The sequence below is a fragment of the Penaeus chinensis genome, chromosome 41 (genome assembly GCF_019202785.1).
Source record: "Penaeus chinensis breed Huanghai No. 1 chromosome 41, ASM1920278v2, whole genome shotgun sequence".
In the NCBI taxonomy this organism is placed as follows: domain Eukaryota; kingdom Metazoa; phylum Arthropoda; class Malacostraca; order Decapoda; family Penaeidae; genus Penaeus; species Penaeus chinensis.
The window spans coordinates 11,362,221-11,369,720 of NC_061859.1; positions in this window are offsets into that span (position 1 = coordinate 11,362,221).

The window sequence follows — 7,500 nt, forward strand, 5'->3', positions numbered from 1 at the left end:
TAATAATAATGATAATGATAATAATAATGATAGTAATGTTAACAGTAAGTTAATAGTGATGATGGTGATGATGGTAATGATGATGAGGATGATATTAATATTAACAATAATATTAACAATAGTAATAATAATAATGATAATGATAATAATAATAATAATAATAATGATAATGATAATAATAATAATAATGATAATGATAATAATAATGATAATAATGAAATTGATAATAATAATAACAATAATAATAATGATAATAATAATAACAATAATAATAATTATAAAAATAATGATAATAATAATTATTTTAATAGTAACGATAATAATAACAAAAGTAACAGCAGCAACAATAACAATAACAACAACAAAAATAATAATAATGATAATGATAATATTTACAGTCATGACAATAATAATAATAATAATAATAATAAGAACAATAATAGCAATATTGATAATAATGATAACAAAAAAAAAAAAAAAAAATAAGGAGAAGAACAAGAACAACAATAATAATAAAACCAACAATAATAGTAATAACAATAATAGTAGTGATAGCAACAATGATGATAACAATAATAACAAGAGTGATAATGATAATAACAGTAATAATAACAATAATGGTTATAATACCAGTAACAGTATGACAATAATAATCAGAACAATGATAATAATATTATGAATACCAATGATAATATAAATAGCAATGATAATGATAGTAGTAGTAGTAGTAGTAGAAGTAGTAATAATAGTAATAATAGGTATAATGATAATAAAAATAATATTAATAATAATAATAATAATAATAATAATAATAATAATAATAATAACAATAATAAAATAACAACAGAAACAATAACAAATAATAATAATAATAACAACAAATAACAATAATAACAACAAATAAAATAATAACAATAATTATAACGATAATAGCACAACCACAATAACAATGACAATAAGCATTACCAATATCATCACTAGTTCTCTTTGGTATGGCAATACAGATAACAACAATGAAATCCACAAGCACAACAATGACTTAAAAACTATGAGACCAAAAAGAATAATTTCTTACCAAAAGGAACAAAACGCAGCCAGGAGGTCTATTAACTTTCCCACACCGAAGAAGAACTAATTAAAAGGTTATAATTGGTAATTTAGAAACATCCTTCTCGGCGACACGTTTACAAGCGGTCGTGGTCTTCCTTCGCTCGGGGTTCGTTCGGGAAATGTTCGAGCCGTGTTCGGACGCACCGAGTAAGAAGGATTCTTTTACTCCCCCTCACCTCTGAAATTATTATTGGAATGCGCGTGATGTACTTTGAACAGTATTTAGGTAAGGAAAGTATAGCTATCTATCTGTCTTTCTGTCTATCTATCTGTCTTTCTGTCCATCTATCTGTCTATTAGTCTATTTATCTATCTATCAGTCTATCTATCTATCTGTCTATCTATTAGTCTATTTATCTATCTATCAGTCTATCTATCTATCTATCTCTCTGCCTATCTATCTATCTATCTATATATACACACACAGATATTTCAACCTACCCCAATGCGGACGGCAGTAACCCTAATTTCCTAACACTGGTCCCAAGCCACGCCATTATACTTCCCGACCCAAAATGACCAAAGGAAGAAGGTATAAAATGTCACTCCTCAGAAAACCTCTTCGTTCACTGCCACCAAACGGGACGGCGAGCGAGAGAGACCGCGAGCATAAAACTTCCTGAATGTCTAAATCATGTCGCCATGGGTGACAATCTTGCATGTGGGTGATGTCCAGGCAGAGAAAAGACGGTTCCAAGTTGAAGATGGAAGGCGGAAATAATGCCTTCGTGTCTTGGCGTCGAACCGAAGGCGCCGGGCTTGGAGGAGGCGCGGACGGGGAACATGGCGGCAACGTGTGTGTTTGTTGTATGTTTAGTGTGTTTCCGTGTGCTGTGGCAGGGTGTTACTGATGCTAAACGATTGCACGAAAGAGGAGTCAACTGCCTTTTATTGCATTTGCTGTTTCTTATTTGGTTATCTATTTTTTAGTCAGTTCTTTTATTATCATCATTATCATTATTATTATCATCACTATTATTGTAATTATTATCATCACTATTATTGTAATTATTATCATCACTATTATTGTAATTATTATCATCACTATTATTGTAATTATTATCATTACTATTATTGTAATTATTATCATCACTATTATTGTAATTATTATCATCACTATTTTGTAATTATTATGCTTACCATTATCATTATCATTATCATTTTTATTTTTACATTTATCATCATTATCATAATTTATCATCATTATCATCATTACCATCAATATTATCGTCATTCTGAACAGACGTATCGAAATACAACCGACACTCACCTTGCTACTCTCCACCCCGAGTTACCACAGGATGGAAACATTCGGCCAACCCTTGCCCTCTCTACCCAACCCCCTTCCACCCCTCCCTCCCTCCCTCCCTCCCTCCCTCCCTCCCTCCCTCCCTCCCTCCCTCCCTCCCTCCCTCCCTCCCTCCCTCCCTCCCTCCTCTTCCTCCCCGCGGCATCCTGGGGTTGTCATCGCTGCGTCTCCCCCTCGGCACCGCTGGGCTTGTGAGAACCTCCAGGAAGTGAGGACATGGTGACAGTCAGGTCGTTTGATGGATCACTCTCAGGTCATCGCAGTGAGGCCGTCCTCGGCTCTGTTCCTCGCGCTGTTTGTTGCCCTTTGAAAGCCTGCGTGGCCCGCGTTTCTTTTGTTTGCTTGTTATTCTTGTTATAGTTTTTTGCTTGTTCAGGAATGTGTTTGTAACGATTTTTTTTTTTGCATTAGAAGGATTTTAAAAATGTTTGTGGCTTTGTTTTACTAAGACAGCGTAGGTTTGTAGTTGTTTATTTATAATGGTGATGGTTTATCTAGAACTGGGTGTTTTGAAAAGTGGTCTTGAATACGCATGTCAGCTGTCACGTATGGATGGAGTGACATCTGGATTGATTTTTTTGCAGAGAAGATTTCAGTATCTCCATAAAGTTGCATTAAGCATAAATCATGTAAATGAGTCATCGATATTTCCTTAGCCAGTGGAACTTTACCATTTTCTGTTAGCGTACAGTTCAAAAACCAACACTCATTTTTATGTATGTTTATGCACAAATTATACAGTAACACGGCTGTCCATAACCGAGGGAGTAAATAGACAGCTAAAGTTACAATCTAGAACCAGTTATAGCTTCTTTGAAAATTATGAAAGCGAACTGTTCGCAAATCGAGGGATATGCATTATAAACAAACATTATTTTCTCTTTCCTTTTAATATCACATCTTATATTTACAAAAGTTGAATTGCAGAATATCGTTACCCATGACAGATTCATGATTTCAGGCACGGGGCACAGCGTAATCTAAATGCATTTTTCTTCCGGCTTTTAAATATGACGATAAGAATGGCAGAAGGGTCTTGAGTACGTGCTTTCTCTCGAAGTCCTGACATGACTTCAGTTCCCTGTGTGTAACGAGCTGCGCCGCACGCCACTGTGTAGATATGTAAACATATGTGTACGTGGAAGAAGTATAAACCTGTGGACGGAAAGTCGCGCGTGCTAGTCCGTCTTGTTGTGCACACATGTTGATAGCAGTGCACACACACAGCCTATCATCATGGAGGTGTGACGTCAGCGGCTGTCACGCAGACCAGCGACGTCGTTTCATATCGGCGACTGAATAATTTCATGCATAAAAGTGATAATGCCTTTTTCCACTCTTTTTTTATATTTCTTTCACTCGGGGAATATGCATTTGCCAATGGAATTAGTGTAATTGTAAGATAGAGGTAATATTAAAGCTGAATTCATTAGAAAAATATGCAAACGCACATCCGAATATAGGATGGTAGAGGAAAGGAGGTCAACGGAGAAATGTTCATCAGCAGAGGTTACAGCCCAACCGGAAGAGATCATTGACAAAACCTAAAATGTGCTCAGCATTTCATCTCTGGAATATGCACACATACACACACACAAACACACACACACACACACACACACACACACACACACACACACTCACACACACACATACCTATATATCTATCTATCTATCTATATATATATATATCTATATATCCGAGTATATATATGTATACACACACACACACACACACACACATATATATACATATATATATATAAATATATATATATATATATATATATATATATATATATATATATAGAGAGAGAGAGAGAGATAGATAGATATAACACACACACACACACACACACACACACACACACACACACACACACACACACATATATATATATATATATATATATATATAGAGAGAGAGAGAGAGAGAGAGAGAGAGATAACACACACACACACACACACACACGCACACGCATATTCATATATAGATACAAATATCTACATGCACACACACACACACACACACACACACACACACACATATATGTTTGTACATATAAATGACGATAAATAAACATATATATATATATATATATATATATATATATATATATGAGGCACGAAAAGAGGTTGGGGGTTGAGTCGAGAGACGGGAGGGGCGAAGGGGGGCGAAGGAGGGGGGAAGAGTAAGAGCAAATGGGGGAGGGGGAGGGGGAGAGGCGCCCGTGAACTCTCTCTCCGCGGCGTTTAATAATTCATCTTCAGGTCATTCTTCATGTAGCAACACCCCCTCTCCCCCCTGCCTACCCCCTCCCCCTATGCCAAGGTCCCTCCCATCTCTCCTCCCTCTCCCCATCCCCCAACCTCCTCCCTCCTCTCCTCCTCCCCATGCCAAGGTTCCTCCTCTCCTCCCCCCCCCTCCCCCTATTGCCTGCTCATGGGGTGGTCGCTTCATCTCATTAAATATGACTTGTTGGTTTTGCTGTGTTTTGTCACCTATCCATAAAGGCAAGAGTTGGATTGTGATATATGGTTTTTCGGACATTTTCTATTTCTCTCTTTTTTCGTGTTATCTTGTTTTTTTTTTCATTCTTTGTTTTTTTGTTTGTAATGGAAGCTCGAAGGAAGTGGGGCGAGTCGGTATTTTTATTTTATTTTTTGTTTTTAGTTTTTTATGTATGTTGTGAGAATTGTATACATTATTTACCAAACCATCTATTGATATCTTCAGCTACTGACACTTTCAAAAGCAAAATATGTCTTTAAAATCGGCATACCAAAAACTCTTCTTAAAAAGGTAACTAACACTATAAAGAAAATGAAAAAAAAAAACTATCTCTTTCCTTCTTCTCGTTCCAGAGTAGGCGTGGCCAGCGGCAGGGCAAAGAAAATGGGCGTGTCTTGTTCTCCACTTGTTCATCGGTGTCTGCAGGTCATTTGTACCAGGGAACAAAATTAATGATCTTCAGGACACCCTCCCTCCCGTATCTACCTCTCCATACCCTCCCCCCCTCCTCCTCCTCCTCCTCCTCCTCCACCACCTCCCCCTCCTTCATTGCCTCCCCCTCATTTTCCCCCTCCTCCTCCGCCTCCCCTTCTCCTCCACCACCTCCCCTCCTCTTCCACTGCTTCCCCCTTTTCTTCCTCCTCCTCCCCCTCCCCTCCTCCACCGCCTCCCCCTTTCCTCCTCCTCCCCCTCCTTTCCCCTTCCCCTCCTCCACCACTCCCCCCTCCTTTCCCCCCTCCTCTTCCCCCTCACCTCTCCAGCCCCCTCCCCCCTCCCCACCTAACTTTCCCAAACGCCAACCATTTTTTTTCAGCTTTCGCATCTGGGGATTTGGCAAGTCACAACAAGGCAATTAATGAGTGTTCGAGGCCGCTAAATTAACTAACGTTTAGGGCCTATGAGTCATGAGGTCAGGCCGGGTCACTCACAGAAGCGTTGGCTCGAATTATCTCAGGTCAAGAGGGGTCATGTTTTATCTTCTGTGCAGTGTTTATTATTCATGTGAAGTTTGTGAGTTTATGGACTTTTCGTCTATCAGCCAGTTTATCTATCTATATATATATCTATATATCTGTGTGTTTAACTATCTATCTGTGTGTTTAGTTATCTATCTGTGCGTTTAACTATCTTTCTGTGTGTTTAGTTATCTATTTGTGTTTAACTATCTATTTGTGTTTAACTATCTATCCGAGTGTTTAACTATCTGTCTATTTGCTTAACTATCTATCTATCTGCCTAACTATCTATCTATCTGCCTAACTATCTATCGATCTTCTTAACTATATATTTATGTAGTTACCTGTCTACCTATCTGCTTTACTATCTATATATCTATCTATCTATATATCTTCCTCCTTATCTATTTATGTACTGGTATGTATATCTATATATTTATATAATTAATCCATTCCCTAACATCTGTGTGGGGGAGGAGGTTGTAAATTTCTCCTCTCTAAATTATATATATATATATATATATATATATATTTAATAGTACTTATTTTCTCTTTTCGTATTTGTATTATGTCTGAATACGCAATCGTGATGCGATATGGAGATTTAAAAATGAACAGTACCGTTAGAATTATGAAATCTCACGCAGGCAACATACGAAGTCGAATTATTAATATTTCATGCCATGTTGCAAGGGCATACTTGATAAAAACGCCAACAGCAGTAATCTCCTTGGACAGAAGAAAAATCAAGAGAATATCACTTTTTATCTCTCTTTAATCCCATTTCGTAAATACCGTGTTCATTTCCCAACCCAATCACACTCACACTCTTAGGGGATTGATTACCTTAGTGTAATGAACCAAAATGACATTATAAGGCATGAGAGTTATTTACGGAAGCTCGGACTAAATCCCTTGTAATGAGGTTTTCCATTAAGTATACAATCTGCGGTTTCTTAAATGGCATTACCGATGGGAGGAGAGACAAGGGTATTTTGATCAATATCAGTCAGGTTTGATTTTCATCTTTCCCTCCGCCCTGATCTCTGTTGTCTGTTTGTCTGTCTGTCTATCTGTCTGTCTGTCTGTCTGTCTGTCTGCCTGCCTGCCTGCCTGCCTGCCTTCCTGCCTGCATGCCTGCCTGTGTGTCTGCCTGCCTGTCTGTCTTTCTGTCTGTCTGCCTGACTGTCTTTCTGTCTGCCTGCCTGTCTGTCTTTCTGTCTGTCTTTTTGTCTGTCTGAAATCAATAACAACTACTTTATAGTAAAAAAATGAAAAACATATCCAGAGAAAAAAATGAAGACACCAAAAGACAGACAAAAGAAAAGAAGAAAAGAGACGAGAAAAAAAGTAGCACAGAAAGAAAAGATAAGAAAAGCAAAAAGCAAAAAGGAAAGAAAGCGACTGAAAGAGGACAAGCACTAATGACCTGCACGTCTCTTGAAGGCTTATTGTACATTTCCAAATTTGCGAGTGAGAGGCTGCTTGGTGGAAGGGCGGGGTCAGAGGCTCCTTTTCTGAACGAGAGGAGAGGAAAGAAAGAGAGAAAGAGAGAGAGAGAGAGAGAGAGAGAGAGAGAGAGAGAGAGAGAGAGAGAGGGAGAGAGGGAGAGA